General features: G+C 42.5%; 3 non-coding genes across 3 annotated transcripts; 2 read left to right on the forward strand and 1 right to left on the reverse strand.

Annotated features, from left to right (window-relative positions):
* Positions 1 to 8,427: 8,427 nt before the first annotated feature.
* Positions 8,428 to 8,509, reverse strand: trnas-cga (transfer RNA serine (anticodon CGA)). The gene has a single exon. It is a non-coding gene; the product is annotated as a tRNA-Ser (tRNA).
* Positions 8,510 to 10,759: 2,250 nt separating this feature from the next.
* trnag-ucc (transfer RNA glycine (anticodon UCC)) lies at positions 10,760 to 10,831 on the forward strand. The gene has a single exon. It is a non-coding gene; the product is annotated as a tRNA-Gly (tRNA).
* Positions 10,832 to 11,661: 830 nt separating this feature from the next.
* On the forward strand, positions 11,662 to 11,735 carry trnai-aau (transfer RNA isoleucine (anticodon AAU)). The gene has a single exon. It is a non-coding gene; the product is annotated as a tRNA-Ile (tRNA).
* Positions 11,736 to 17,084: the final 5,349 nt, after the last annotated feature.

Consider the following 17,084-nt stretch of genomic DNA (forward strand, 5'->3'; position numbering starts at 1 on the left):
AGTTCAATATGTTCCGTACCAGCTCGGCACACTTGAGACCATCTTGGTAGCTGTGTAGCTCAGATGAGTGAGAGCGTGCGTGTGTGTATCACCGTGATTGGATGCCGGTCCTTCTCAGGTCACAGTAAACCTTCTGCTGCCTAACTTCCCTAATTTTGGGGATCCCTTTGAAAAAGCAAAAGAAAACTAAACTGGCTCTTCATCAGCGTGATCGACCCCACCCAGTGTGCCCCAGTGGCCTAATGGCTAAGACACTGGCCTCCTAAGCCAGGGATTGTGGGTTCGAGTCCCAGCTGGGGTGCTCCTGTCCCATTTTGAGTGTACAAATGTCCTTGTGATTTGCAAAGCTACAACCCCACCTTACTCAGTGAGCGTCTCTGCTTTTCTCTCACATACAGTTGGGAGAAAAAAATGTGTAAACAGCCCTTCGGAATGATGTGGATTTCTGCATGAATGGCTCCTAACATGTGATCTTATCTTTATCTAAGTCATAATAATTAATAAAGAGAGTCTGATTTAACAAACAACACACGCCCAACATTTGACATTGCTGTTTCTTTATTGACCAAATGGTTTAAACAATCAAGGTCATTGATGGAAAAAGTACGTGAACCCTTATATTAAGGAGCTAGTGGAACCTCCTTTATGACAAAAACCTCAACCCCCACTTTCTGTAGCGGCTGTTCAGACCTGAGCAGCGGTTAGGAGGTATTTTGGCCTATTCCTCTATGCAAAACTGTTTCAGTTCATGTATATTTTTGGGATGTCTTGCGCTGAACGGCCTGCTTCAGATCATGCCACAGCACTTCAATGGGATTGGGGTCAGGACTCTTACTTGGCCATCCCAAAATACGGAATTTCTTCTGTTTCAGCCACTCTGTTGTTGATGTACTCCTTTGTTTTTGTCATGCTGCATGACCCAGCGTCTTTCGAGTTTTAGATCACAGGCAGACACCCTGACATTCTGCTGTAGAATTTCCTGATACATCTTGGAATTCATCGGTCCCTCGATGATTGCAACCCGTACAGCCTCTGCCATGCTTCCCAGGTGGGATGAGGTTTTGGAGTTGGTATGCAGTGTTTTGTTATCTCCAAACATAACGCTGTGCACATTTACCAACAAGTTCAACTTTTGTCACGTCTGTCCACAGAACATTGTTCCAGGAGTTGCTGTGGAACATCCATGTGGTCTTTAGCAAACTTGAGAGGGGCAGTGGTGGTTTTTTTGGGGGGGAGAGCAGTGGTTTCCTCCATGGTGACCTCGCATGATCAACACTCCTGTTCAGATTTCTTCTTATGGTGGACTCATGGACACAAACGTAAGACAAAGTCAACCACCTGTTCGCTAGATCCCATCCCCACTCAGCTAGTCAAAGATTCCCTCGAAGGACTGGCAGGACCTATAATTAGTATGATGAATGCATCGCTTGCGTCAGGCGTTGTACCTGATCAATTTAAGGTAGCGGTTGTTAGACCGCTCCTTAAGAAGTCAAATTTGGATCCACAAGTTCTTAACAACTACAGGCCTTTCTCAAAGGTCCCATTTCAATCTAAAAGTCTTGAGAGAATAGTTGTTGCCCAACGTCAATCGTATCTGGATTCAAATAATATACTTGAGAAATTTCAGTCTGCTTTCTGAAACTGCATTAACAAGAGTCGTAAATGATATTCTCTTAGCTACTGATGCGGGGAATGCAACAGTGCTTGTGCTTCTAGATCTTAGAGCTGCCTTTGACACGGTTGACCTCTCTGTTTTGTTACACAGGCTTGAGTTTGAGGTTGGCTTATTTGGAACCGTCCTTAAGTGGTTTACTTCACATTTAACTCATCGTTTTCATTATGTTCAAATATCTAATAATTGTACTGCTTCATCAATGTCACCAGTTCAATTTGGGGTACCAGAGGGATCAGTGCTGGGACCAATATTGCTCTCTCTCTCTACATGCTGCTGCTAGGTAGGATAATCCGAAAAAATAATATGAACTTTCATTCATATGCTGATGACACTCAAATAAACATTTTGTTTACACCAAACGACAACTCTTCTATTATCACTTTAGTTAAATGCATTAATGAAGGAAATACTTGGATGTGTGAAAACTTTTTGTTACTCAACTCTGAGAAAACTGAGGATCTGTTGATCGGAGGCAACAATACTGATAGGACTACTATAACTTCAGCACTTAACTCAGAGGATTTAAACATTTGCCTCAAAGAGACAGCACGTTACCGAGGCGGCATATTAGACACAAGGCTCTTAACAACTTGCATTGTTAAGAACCTTGGGAAGCCCTTGTTGTGAAAGGCGCTATATAGAAATACATTGATTTGAACTGAATTGACAATGTAAAATGTTGTGTGTGTTGTTTGTTAAACAAGACTGTCTTTATTTATAAAAAAATGAAAGGAATTTGCTAGGAATGCAAACGTTAGGTTGCGCTTCTTCATGCTGCATCGTCGGCATGAGTGGAGCTTTTTAAACGTCTGTACTTACTGCGCCCCATAAGAAATCGTTTATCCCCGTTCAAAAGCGATTGTGCGATGTCCTGCAGTGTTCGCAAAGCAAACCTTTGACAGTTTGAAAAGAGGAATTTATTCTGCTTCCTGTGCGTGCGTGCAGTAGTTACAAAGTTGAACGTCTTTACACGATCTGCTGCAGTTTTCAGTGGGCGGGCTTTGTCAGATGGCTTGGAAAAACGCACTGTGTTTCGGCTCGGGAAACATCATGAGAAGTGTCCTGCATGTTTTCTGTGTATAGCTGTCTTTTAACGCATACAGAATTCATTCGAAATCATTGGATTCTCCAATTAACAAGGGTCCCTTAAAGGATGAGTCAAAGTAACGTCTAATCGGATTAGTTTCCTTAGAGCTGGTTCAGAGTTTGCTCAAGAGTTTACCTTTCACAGATGCGCAAAGAAGAATGTTGGGGGCGCACGCTTCAAGGTGCCTTACAGCTGTAGGGAGTGATTCGAGACGATTCGTGGCGTGTGCTCGTTCCCATATACCATACGCCCCGGGGTGCAGTGCTAGGATGACGTACAATACCGCTTGGGCACGTAACGGCGTTATATGCAAGTGCGGGACGTGAGGGTTTTCGTTTGTTCGTTTTGTTTTGCTCTGCTTTGCTTTGTTTCGTTGTCAAGAGGCGTAAGGTAAGTCGTAATCCAGGGAGAACACTGGTGGCAAACAGTCCGAGGTGAGAGGCGAGGTCCAAAGTCAAAAAGGCAGAAGGGGAGTCCAATATCCAGAATAAACGAGGTAATGGAAAAAACGCCAGGTAGAGCTCTCAAGGAGTAGACTCAATACCAGCGGGAAGCAGGTAAAGATGGTAAAAATAGCACTGCGTACCGCACGGTGGAGTGTGTGCAGGTGGGTTAACTCGTGCGGCGGCGTTTGTTAATAATCACCCACTGCTGGTGCTGATTAGATCGCTTAAGAGTTGGTCTTAACTGCCTGGCGGTCATGACAAGCTCCTCTTTAAGCTGTGGTTTAGTTTTGCATTCATGTGTTTCTAGAGCAGTTATTTATGGGGGTGGGTGGGTCTTTCACAGAGGCTCAGGACAAATCCCCTGCATGAAAGTCTACTGTGTGCGTTCAAACAGGTCAAGAGCCAGGCAGGAGAACAATGGACAGAAGAAGCAACGAACTAAAAATAAAAGAACGAATATGAAAAAGCCACCATCTTTTTCTTTTTGACATTTTCCGACTTTCATGCAAGCCAGGACAAAGTTGCTCGTAGCTACTTGTGGATTCAAATACTCTATCGAGTGCTTTGATGAGTTTTTGCAATTTGATTGTCGTCCTGTCAGCCTGTTTCTGTTTTTTTTTTCAATCTAGTGATGGAAAGTAAGAGGGAAATGATGGAGCAATCAATAACCGCTCCGGAAAAATGGCAGAAAGAAATGGCCCGTCACTAAGGACATTTGTGAAGCAGAGGAGTGACATCACCACAAAGGCGACTTATTCTGCTGATCGTTTTGGTGAATAATGATTGAGGCGCGTTAAGAGAAAGGTAGCTGCGTCAGCATGCTTAGGCTGCAAAGGATAAAGCAAAGGTTTACTCCATGCTGAAAAGAGAAGAAAAGAAGCACAACGTTTCGGCTGTGGAGCCTTCTGCGCCATCTTCTTTAGCGATGGTGATGATGTTTACATTGGAAAAACTGAGACACGCATACTGGAGGGGCTTGAACCACCAACTGTTCAGTTAACAGCCAAATGCACTAACCGATTGCACCACAGAGTCTGACGGTCTTTTGTGCTCCCTACATTTGCAGGTTTATGGTCAAAGAAAACAATCGTTTGCGCTTCTCGTAGCCAGCAATAATTTTTCACTGACAACCAAGAAATGGATTTCATCTTTCACAAAATGTATGGATTTCTTCAAAAACAAGTTATTCCAGAAAGGAAATGAATTCTTGCATTAAACTGAACAAAGCTGTACATGTTTGTCTGAAATGATACATTTGGCACAACAAGACACGGAGAGAGGCACAGCTGGTATTCAGACCCAGGATCGCCTGCTTACTAGGCAGGCACTTTAAGCCACTAGGGAGCACCGCACTTTTACAGACACTTGGACACATCTGCGCTCGGTGTGCACTTAACATAATCTCTGAGCCCGTTGCCTCTTTCCCATTTAATAGCAGAACTGACGCCAAGAGAAATGATGAGAAATGGCATTTATCGGGCACTTTTCATGTCCAAGGAGCTCAATGCCCTTGACACCTCCCCAAGGCGACAGAGCTGTGCATTCTTTGGCGACACCATTTTTTCTTTTGTTTAATTTCTATATTTATTGATAGAATAAAAACGATATGTCATGTACTGTAAGGGAAATGTCTCTTTTCATGGGGAAAGCTAGCACCAGCAAATGTTGTGTTTAGAAGAAGTGATTTAACATGACACGTGACCTAATTTACCGGAGCAAAAGCTCACCCAGCAAGCCCTGCTTTACTTCTACAGGAGAGAAGTACTGTAGAGTCTGCAAGATGTTCAGCTGGGTAGCTACGTCAGCATGCCTCGGCTGCAAAGGAACAAGTAATAGGTTTATTGCATGCTGAAAAGAGAAGAACGGAAACACAGCGTTTCAGCTGTGAGGTCTTCTCACACCTGAAGAAGCCTCACACCTGTAAAAGGCTCCATGGTTTTCTTTCTTCTCTTTTCAACATGGAATACACCTATTGTCTGCAAGATGTGACAATTTCATGGTGTTTTGGAAGAAAACCTTTTTTCTTTGAATTCAAAATCAATCGGAATTTCAGCACGACACATCAACACTTTTTTTGTTTTAAGGAGATGACATTTTAAACCTGATAAAAATAGTAGGAAACACAAGTTTCTTGCTGTGAAAATTTAGATGGGGAAGTGTACTACTAGTAGCAGTGTAGAGCTCTCTGTGGTGGAGTGCAAGCGCATGTTCTATGGGCCAGTGGCGTAATGGATAACGCGCCTGACTTTGGATCAGAAGATTGTAGGTCTGAGTCCTGCCTGGCTCGTGAGGCTTTTAAACCTCTCAGGTTCCTCGGTAACAGGTTGCCGTCATGTATATGAACTATAGAAAAGCATTTGCCACAACCCGTAAATTAGCACGCAAGTGCGGGCTAGTTAACACAGAACTGTATGGAGATCATCTCCAGCTCCGAGCTCAATTGCAATGAAAAAACATGCAGAACAGAACTGGAGAGCAGCTGAATTTGTGCTCAGTAGGGTGGGGAGGACTCAGCATTGCTATTGTTCTAATTGGCATGAACTGCAGGAGATCTGAATCAGAACATGTCAGTTAGTTCGATCATTGCGTCAATATGTAGGCCACGTTAATACAGAATTATTACTTTGTCTGTCTCGTCTTTGTATATAGCTGAATGTCCCTGACAATTTCATGTTAGTTTTTAAGAACGACATTGGTGCTAATATATACATATATAGCATATAAGGAACACGTAAAAGTTTAGTCCATGCTGAAAAGATAAGAAAATCGCCACAACGTTTCATCTTGGAATAAATCTTTACTTGTTGTTTTGCAGCCTACCCATTCTGACCTAACTCCTCCCTTGAAATTCCCTAACAGATAAGGGTACGTAACGGCTCATGCGATGCTCAGTTGCAATTTGTCCCAAAACAAACAAGAACAGCAGCTGAGGGTTTGAGTTTGAACATGCACTGTATTAAAGCAGCTTTTATTTCCATTGATAAATGCTAGATATTCCTACAGAGATTCTCCAGGTGAGTAAGCGATTCCTGTTTCTGTTTCTATTTCTGTTTCATATATATATACAATATATATATATGTTACATGTGTCTCTGCAATAGTACAAATGTGTTATACACTATCAGGGGCTGCTTTTTTGTGCACCTCATCTACAACAAGGCTTTTTTTCATTTATGTTTGTGGACCTTCACCATTTGAGGAAGTGAGTTAGATAAGAAAGTTACAGGTATGGTGAGCAATGACTGACAAAGGCACGTACTGCGTATTCCTTACAGAAGAGTAAGCAATTTGTTCTAAAAAACACCGGCTAAAGTCAAACATCGTTAGCAATCTTATTACTTAAATAGAATTAACATCAATAAACTGTAAGGTGCTGGTACATGCGAGTAGATGTGATCTTCTATTAAACAAAAATGCAATTACAGCTCTAAAAAGGTCAACCTAGACTTCTGTAACAGATCTGTTCAGGTCATCGCTGTTCCTCTGACCTTGTGAGTCTTTGGAATTTTAAAAGTGTATTTTGCTTGCCTTTCATGTGGTCTGTGTACAAGTCACTGTGGCGTATGCGGTCCTACACAGCCTTGCTATAGACGTGACGAGCCTCCGCTATGTTGCAATGGAGAACAGGTTCAGTATGGAGCTGCCGAGAAAATTCAGCTGGAAAGCTCGTTGCAGAAAAGCATCGTTATCTGCGTCCAGCTGCAAAGCGTCACTCGTGGGTGCTGAAGAATCGATTTCCAAGGCAGTGGGTCTAGGCGATTTAGAGTGTTAAAGGTCCCAGCGAAAACAAAACAGCGCTGGTCCTTTTTCATGCACGCACGAGAGCACCGTAGTCGGCAGAATTTGAACCTGCGCAGGGAGACCCAAACAGATTTCAAATTTGTTGCCTTAACCACTCGGCCACGATTACAGTAAATACGCCAGCTGTTGGCTTCTTGCTACAATCGAACAGGGAGTGCGAGGCGGCGGCGGCGGCAACTTTTTTCAAGTTCGCTCTCCGTTTAAGAAACCTTTTACGCCATACGTGTAAGCAGACACACACCTCAGAGTACTTAAGCGTGGCTTCAAGTTGGAATGATAAAGTCTCCCCGTTCGGACATGAAAATAGAACTTTCTTAGACAGAAATAAATCAACAACGGAGACATGTGGACGACGATTTCAGTCACTGCACTTTGAATAGCATTTTTACTCGAGTTACAGGAGATGCACGAATGGCCCTTGACCTACGCTCTTACGAATGCCTTGGAACATTCAAAGAGAACAGCCCTCAAGTCCTGCGGTTTATTATAATGCTGTTGCGTGTCGAGGCAGTATTTGACTCCGTCCTACCGTTGAGACACGGGGCGTACTGTAAATGAACTGCACCTGACAGCTTTAGAAAAACACCTGGGCTCAGTACGGTGCTGAGAGCTCAGCGTTGCTGTTGTTCTAATTAGCACGCACTGCATCGGCTATGACCCGAACTTTTCAATTATTCCGATCAGTAAGTCAACACGTACTCCACATGAAAGGTAGAAATATTCTCTTGTCTGTCTCTTGTTTTTATAGAACTGAATGTCCCTGACAATGTACTGTTAGTTTTAATTGAAGAACGGCATCTGTGTTCAAATATACCAGACAAGTTTACGTAACTGCTCATGCAACACTCAGTTGTAATTAGTCAAGAAATAAAGTCGAACAACAGCTGCGAGTTTGATTCTGAACGTATGAGATTGCAGCGCCTTTTACTTCCATTGACAAATGATAGAGATTCGAAGAGAGATCCTTCAGACCAGCAAGCAAACCCACGGCTATTTCGGTTTTCTATCTAGGCAACGTTGGTGTCTGCAATAGCATACATGAAAGCGTGATGCAATTTCTGTGGCTACATTTGTTGCATGTCATGCACAGTAAGAGTGTTTCTAACACCAAATACAAAGTCAACAATTAGCGATCACGCCTTCTCCTCAGTTAACCCACTGAAACCCTTGCTGTTAACAGTTCTTTACTGCGTGCTTTACGAGCACCTACATATTGTGTCGATTCTTTCAGCTTTATTCATTAGGTTTTCAAAGGCATAAGTAGAGCACCAGAGGTGCGAACACAAAGTGTGTGGTTACCTGAAGAATTGATTTCCATGGCAGCGGGGACAAGCGATTTAGCGTTTTTATAGCACGAGGAAAGGAGAAGCGGCACTACACCTTTTCAGCGCAGGCACAAAGCGACGTGCGGCAGACGCCGTAGTCGGCAGGATTCGAACCTGCGCGGGGAGTCCCCAATGGATTTCGAGTCCATCGCCTTAACCACTCGGCCACGACTACAGCGAGCTCGCCGCTGCCGCATTCCTCCTATAATCTAACACGGAGTGCGAGGTGGCTGCGGAAACGTTTTCAAAGTCGCTCTCCGTTAAAAAAAAAAATACCTTTCACAAAATACGTGCCGGCAGACAGACACGCCTCAGAGGGTTTAAGGCTGGCTTCACGTTCAAATGATAAAGTCTCCCCGTCCGGATGTCAAAATGCAACTTTGGCAGACAGAAAAAACATCAACAAACCACAAATGCACCACACTGCACTTTCAAAAGCATTTACATTCGTGTTAGACGCAGGAATTGCCTTTGATTTGCGCGCTTACGAACGCCATGGAAAACGAAACAAAACTAAAGCCCTCAGCTCTTGCACTTGATTATAATGCCGTTACGTGTCGAAGCAGTAATTTACGTCATCCCACCACTGCAACACGGGGAATAGAGGGAAATGAGCACAAGGTGAGATATTTTTAATCTGTAAGGCTTCTGTAGTTTCTTTTTGAAATCATTGTTACAACATATTATGTAAAAGCATGTTGAAAAGAATCTACCTGCATTCCAGCGGCCCTGAGCAAGAGGAAAAAAATGATGTCTTCTGTGCCAGGTGCCTGCAAGGGGAGAAAGCTAGAATCCTACCCAGGCTCCTGGAGCTCTGTCCTGGCTAAAGGAGGGTGAATCCATCCCCTTCAAAGCTCCATGAAAAAATGATCATTTAAAATTTGAAAAAAAAAACATCATATAACAACAGTTTTCATTCATAGGAGTGAAAAACAACCATTTTTGAAGACATATTAGTTTCTAAAACACTACAATAAAGTTGAAAACATCCGTTTTATATTACATTAATTTTTGTGAAATTAGTCATTTATTGCACTATTTTTAATAAAATCTCTAATTAAAAGTGATTAAAATTAAGTTTGGAACAACAAGGAACACAAAAAAAAAGATTTTAAGGAAAAAAATATTGTCTTTTGTGCCAGGTGCCTGCAAGGGGAGAAAGCTAGAATCCTACCCAGGCTCCTGGAGCTCTGTCCTAGCTAAAGGAGGGTGAATCCATCCCATTCAAAGCTCCATGAAAAAATGATATTTTTAAATTTGAAAAAAAAAACCATTATAGAACAACATCTCTGTGTCCACAGAGTGCAAAAATCCAACTTTGAAGAAAATCCATTGACTGATCCCCGAATCCTGAAGTTTCTTCGCATGATATCGGGCTTGCAACCACTTTCTGGAAAATGATGAAAAATGCCAAAAATGAAAAAAAAGTTATCAATTCTAGAGCCTAAGAGGGAAATAAGAGAAATGTATATCTCCAAATAATTTTATGTGCTTCAGAAGAGCCCAGGAAAGTTTTTTGCATACATGAAACCACGCCCGTTTGCACGTAAGCAGACATGGTTGCACACACGACTGCATGAAAGCACGCGTGCATGCAAAATCATCCTGTTAAGCATTTGAAAAGCCGCACCACGGCGCACTTGAAATAGCTCTTACATTAGTGGTCGACACAGGAATCGCCTTTTTATTTACGCTCTTACCAACGCGATGGAAAGCAAAACAAAGCAAAGCAGAGCAAAACAAAACGAACAAACGCAAAACCCTCACGTCCCGCACTTGCATATAACGCCGTTACGTGCCCAAGCGGTATTGTACGTCATCCTAGCACTGCACCCCGGGGCGTACGGTATATGGGAATGAGCACACGCCACGAATCGTCTGAAATCACTCCCTACAGCTGTAAGGCGCCTTGAAGCGTGCACCCCCAACATTCTTCTTTGCGCATCTGTGAAAGGTAAACTCTTGAGCAAACTCTGAACCAGCTCTAAGGAAACTAATCCGATTAGACGTTACTTTGACTCATCCTTTAACAGTTTTCAGTCTCTGTCTTTAAACACCTTGCTCAGTCACATTCAAGCCACAAGTACTCTTCTCGGATGTTGCACAAACAAATCCTAATGTCTTGAAAGCATTGCAGCATGTTTGTGTCCCACTTCCCGTGGCTGCAGGACGACTGACACGAACGGACAAACACAATCTGTGGCGTTTAGCGTGACATAGTCTTGCAGGCATCGTGCTGTCTTACTGCAATACTATACCACTTGAGGAAACAGTCCATCTGGCCATGAAACTCATTTGAATGTCTAGCTACAGCAACTAACAATAACATGATTTATTCAGGATGTGTGGAATCAGCACGTCCCGGAGACAGCTTCTGAAATCGTGAGCATTCTCTGGTGGTGTCCTGGAGGGTTCCCCCGGGCATGTGTTGGTGGTATAGTGGTGAGCATAGCTACCTTCCAAGCAGTTGACCCGGGTTCGATTCCCGGCCAACGCAGTGGCAAGTGTTTTCAAATGCTGTCACAAGCCTTGGATTGTGACTAGCAAAGCGAAGCCTTTTGAAAGAGCTAAAGCACTGCAAAACGGAATTGAAGGAGAATCTTACAGGGGATTCTGAGCGGTGTCTAAATAAATAAATTCACAGCGTCCGCGGATGGCATTTTGCAGCTGGAAGTAGATGTCGACGCTTTTTGCACACAGCACCAAAAAAGCGTCTTTTTTGAAGGTACAGGCATTGAGCATTGGTGGTTCATTGTTAGAACTCTCACCTGCCACGCAGGAGGCTTGGTTTCCATTCCTGGCCAATGCAGTGGCTTTTGCAGCGAACTGCTCCATCACTTGCATCCCAACTTTTGCAACTCGCAACTGAAAACCCACTGAAGCTAAGCAGGTGTGAGCCAGGTCAGTACCTGGATGAGGGTGAGCTACAGGGAAAAACAAAGCTTCCAGCTGAAAGTGGTGTTAATGGGGCCAGCGGGGAGGCGCTCACCCTGAGGTCTGTGCGGGTCCCAATCTCCCAATATAGTGACGGAGAAGCTGTGTTGTAAAAGGGCGCTGTCTTTTGGATGAGATGTAAAACTGAGGTCATAGTGCTCTGTGGTCATTAAAAATGACCACCAAAACCTTTGACAAAAGCTCTTGGTAATTGATGGTCTTCAATAATGTTTCTCCTTTAGGTACATTTAAAATCAGCTGAATAATGCTGTGAAACCATGAAACTGCATGAGAAAGCCCGTACACTGAATTACACGGCTTTCTATTCAAAGGAGGACAAAAGAAATTCCCTGAGTTTGATTTTTTGCAGCACAGAGAGGGGCACTGTCACGAGGCCGGTTAGCTCAGTTGGTTAGAGTGTGGTGCTAATAACGCCAAGGTCACGGGTTCGAGCCCCGTACGGGCCATGTCCTTTTCTCCTCTCTTACCAAAGCTGTTAGGTTCCTTTCCGTGGTGAGATGGGTTGTCCTGCAACGCTGCCACACAGTGCCGACAGACAAGAGTGTTGCGGGAGAAGAGAAAAGTGTTTGAAGATTTAAGAGTGTCTTAGGTGGAGCCAAAATCAAGTGTCACAAATGCAAGTGGGAAGATTTCCAATGTTTAATATGGTCAAAATAAGCGGAAGTTACCAGCTGGTCCGGCACAGTCTGCCATGCTTTTGTCATATACTGTAAAGGGGTGTCGAACTGGAGCCTCACCATTTGCATATGTGAGGCTCCAGTTATACATCGATTGTCACATTAAATGACAAAAATAAAGAGAGGTAAAGCAGCTGGAGAGGTTTTCTTACAACTTTTGAGCTGACACAGTTTTGGAAAATGTTTCCTTCACGCTGCACTGTACAATATAGGCAGCCAAGAGTCTCCAAAACAAAACAGAATTGACAGATAGGAGAAAATTCCCACTCGTCCTGAAGTTCCCAAAATCCAGCACTGAGCGTAAACAAAGTGTCTAAGTAGCGTGGGAATGTTAAACCTAACCCTAGCTGGAGTTTGAGCAATCCAGCACTGAGAGTAAAAAGATGAGTCAAAGTAACGTCTAATCAGATTAGTTTCCTTAGAGCTGGTTCAGAGTTTGCTCAAGAGTTTACCTTTCACAGATGCGCAAAGAAGAATGTTGGGGGTGCACGCTTCAAGGCGCCTTACAGCTGTAGGGAGTGATTCGAGACGATTCGTGGCGTGTGCTCGTTCCCATATACCGTACGCCCCGGGGTGCAGTGCTAGGATGACGTACAATACCGCTTGGGCACGTAACGGCGTTATATGCAAGTGCGGGACGTGAGGGTTTTCGTTTGTTCGTTTTGTTTTGCTCTGCTTTGCTTTGTTTTGCTTTCCATCGCGTTGGTAAGAGCGTAAATAAAAAGGCGATTCCTGCGTCTACCACTAATGTAAGAGCTATTTCAAGTGCGGCGTGGTGCGGCTTTTCAAATGCTCAACAGGATGACTTCGCATGCACGTGTGCTTTCATGCAGTCGTGTGTGCAACCATGTCTGCTTATGTGCAAACGGGCGTGGTTTCATGTATGCAAAAAACTTTCCTGGGCTCTTCTGAAGCACATAAAATTATTTGGAGATATACATTTGTCTTGTTTTCCTCTTAGGCTCTAGAATTGATAACTTTTTTTTAGGATTCTAGCTTTCTCCCCTTGCAGGCATCGGGCACAGAGGACCTCATGGTTTTCCTAAAAATCTTTTTTTTTTGTGTTCCTTGTTGTTCCAAACTTAATTTTAATCACTTTTAATTAGATATTTTATTAAAAATAGTGCAAAAAATGACTAATTTCACTAAAAATAATGTAATATAAAACTGATGTTTTTAACTTTATTGTAGTGTTTTAGAAACTACTATGTCTTCAAAAATGGTTATTTTTCACTCCTAGGAATGAAAGCTGTTGTTATATGATGTTTATTTTCAAATTTTGAAAAAATCAAAGGATTCTAGCTTTCTCCCCTTGCAGGCATTGGACACAGAGAACCTCATGGTTTTCCTAAAAATCATTTGTTATGTTCCCTGGTGTTCCAAACTTAGTTTTAATCAATTTTAATTTGTTATTATGTTAAAAACAGGGTAATAAGTTTCTAATTGGACTATAAATAATGTCATATTGTCTGCTATAAAACTGATGTTTTCATCTCCATTGTAGAGATTCTAGAATCAACTAATAGAGAATTAAAATAAAAAAGGGCATAAGAAGACATTACCAACAACGACCACAAGATGGAGATGTTGTATAGACATTACCAATAACGACCACAAGATGGAGATATTGTCCAAAGAGGCAAGAAGGGCAAAGCCGCGATAAGGAGATTGCTGTCAGAATGCACATCCGGATCCCAAACAGAATCTCTAGTAAAATATGATCATTTGTGAAACAGGCAAATGAGTGTCAGCTACAATATGATTGCTACATATCTGCATTTGTTGGTTTTTAAGGAGTAAGAGTGCAGGCGGTTTAAACCTGCGATCCAGTGTGTTGAAGTATTTCACAACACTACCCCTAGCACATCAGGAAATAAATCCTCATAATGATTATTGCCCTGGGCATGTACCAAAAAATCAGTGAGCATATACATATATCGCTGTGTTGAAGCTAGAGACACAGAATAAGTGCAAACACATCCTAAATACAGTGTTCCTGCACCTTGACCTCATCCAGAATGTATCGTTTTTTGAAAGCGATTGCTGTCAGAATGCACAACTGAATCCCAAACAGAATCTCTAGTCAAATATGATCATTTGTGAAACAGGCAAATGAGTCTCTCAGGTGCCCATTGCTCATTTTCCGACACATTTATGCAATACTTTCACCATGCATTGAGCAATAGGGATTAAAGACACCACAGGTAAAGTTTTCGCGTTGAGCAATAGGGATTAAAGATACCAGAGGTAAGGTTTAAAAGTGATTCTGAGGTGTAACACATCAGCTAGGCATCGGAAATGCGGGGTTTGATAGCCCTTCATGGAACACCGTACCCTAAAGGTACCAGAAGTCCACTAGTATAAGCATTAAGTCACTGTCAGCCCTGTTGCAATGTGATTGCTACATATCTTCATTTCTTTGGTTTTTAAGGAGTAAGAGTGCAGGGGGTCTAAATCTGCGATCCAGTGTGTTGAAGTATTTCACAACACTACCTGTAGCCCGTCTGGAAATAAATCCTCATTCTGATTATTGACCTGGGCATGTACCAGTAAATCACTGAGTATATATATATATCACTGTGTTGAAGCTAGAGACCTGTATGTAATAATATGATGCTAAAATGTTATTTTCACATGTAAGAAAACCGGCTCAGGGACGCCAAATATGTAATGTTGCCATAGCAAAATTAAATGTAGTGGCTCTCTGAAGGCACCAGTTCTGTAGGGTTTGGGCATTTACTGAGACAATTATTAATTGTAGCAGTAAATCACAAAGTTGATTCTTTTGATGGCTTTAGAATCCAACCATGTGACATAACTCAAACAACGCGCACACACAGGTACTAATACACGAGGATACATTTATTAATACATAAAATATGCATGTAAACCTAACAGATCTTATCGAGAGGGTTATCAGAATACAAAAGATATATATTCAGTCAGTTACGAAGTGTTACACATATCAAGAGGACATACGTTCAGTATATCATTCATTAAGACCGTTTCGTTAATGAACTTGGTTATAACTTCTACATTAGATACTCAAACAAGTACATAACTCTTAGGAATTAAATTGATATCAACTGGTTGGGATAACAATTGAATTCTCGAGCTGTAATGCATTGAAGTTGAATACTCATCCAATCTTTGGGGATTCAGATCTTCCTGCGGGCACAAAGAAACAGTTGCAGGCTGTTGCTGTCCAATCCGCGCTCTCTGGCTCCGTGCCAGGCTGTGCTGTGCGGCTTGCGACGCTGCGCTGCTGATGCTCACTGTGGGCTTTAACTAGCAAAGTTTGTGCACAGGAGAAAAGATGACTGTGGGTCCCAGCAAGTCAGGAAGAGGACCGGTTCGTTTCTGATGAAGAGCTAGTTCTGAATAGTGATTCAGCTGTCCACAGTTCCGACCTGTTCACGAGGCCTGCTGCTGGTGCTAACCTCGGGTGGATCCTCTGGTTATTCTCTGGCAACCTCCGCTCTAGACTCTTAGAACAAAGGAAAGTTCTGGCACTCGGACACACTGGCCGTTCCGTGGTTGTCCGGGCTGAGTCTCAGGATGGTCAGGAGGCGCGCTGCGAGAATGTCCTGCCCTTGGGAGCCTTCTGCTCCTGGGCCGCCCTGCCCTGGAATTCTCCTTTGAATTCCCTTTAGAATTGTCCACAGAATCCTCTGAATCCTCCCTTCTGAATCTTACTGAATCTCACAGGCTCTCTGTGTTGCCTGTTTTTACCTGGAGGAACTTCAGCTCATTGATTGGCTGAAAGTTCCATGGGCATCAGAGTCCCACGTGGGTTACTCGGCCCTACCAGTCCCTGATTGATTGATCAAGGTGAGATATGAGTCACTTAGTCCTGACACTTAGTAATGCAGTCCAGATGTCCAACTGGCACTCCCTAGACAGATAGGCGCCAATGGATGACCATTGATCATGATAGCCAGGCTTAGCTAAGTGCATCCCCCTTTGGGAGCTGTCCTAGGACCTTAAATCACCCTGCATGAATAGTCTCTCTGTGGCTGCACCACAGAGATGAACAGAGAAATGGGGCCTCATTTGGGAAGGCTCAGAACACTTAATTCTGCCTTATTAATAAGCCTCGCCGCTACACACATATATTAATATAATAAATGATTGCTTATGCTTTATAAACAAATCTAATTAAAATAAAAGCTTAAGTTTTGTATTTATCTTGTACCATAGAACATGATTTTCTTTGTATTTCAATCCCACAAAGTGTCCAAATGACGCACTACATGATATAAGGAAGATTATCACATGCATATCGGTATTATCTTTCTTACGAAAATGCATTCCTTTCATTACCTTTTACTTTTTAAAATGAACTCAAATTGTGTATAATGTAATAATTTAAGTAGAATAGATTCTAATAATATAATGATCCAGTGTGTTGCACTACTTCACTGCTTCACTGCTCTATGCCGTCTGGAAATAAATCCTCAGACTGCTTACTGCCCTGGGCATGTACCAATGAATTACAGGAGCACATCTATTTCTCACTGCGTTGAAGCAGGAGACACACAGTCTCTGCAAACACATCCTAAATACAGTGTTCCAGCACCTTTGACCTCATCCAGAACGTATCATTTCTTGAAAGGGATTGCTGTCCGAATGCACATCTGAATCCCAAACAGAATCTCTAGTAAAATACGATCATTTGTGAAACAGGCAAATGACTGTCTCAGGGGCCCATTCCTCATTGTCAGACATATGTATGCAATGCTTTCACCGTGCATTGAGCAATAGGGATTAAAAACACAGCAGGTAAGGTTAGATGTCATGTTCTATGATCATTTCTTTCAGCATTAGGGACTAAATATACTAAACGTATCATACTAAAATGTTATTTTCACATATATTAATGTAATAAATGATTGCTTATGCTTTATAAATAAATCTAATTAAAATAAAAGCTTAAGTTTTGTATTTATCTTGTCCCATAGAACATGATTTTCTTTGTATTTCAAGCCCACAAAGTGTCCTTTGATCTCTATTCTGTGGTAATCCACGATGACCCCGTTCTTCAGGTGATTCATCATGTCCTCCCTCGCCTGTTGAGAGGCCACCTGATCTCTTCTGCCGTGGCGTGCTTCATACACG

This window comes from Lepisosteus oculatus, unplaced genomic scaffold (genome assembly GCF_040954835.1).
Source record: "Lepisosteus oculatus isolate fLepOcu1 unplaced genomic scaffold, fLepOcu1.hap2 HAP2_SCAFFOLD_40, whole genome shotgun sequence".
Lineage (NCBI taxonomy): Eukaryota > Metazoa > Chordata > Actinopteri > Semionotiformes > Lepisosteidae > Lepisosteus > Lepisosteus oculatus.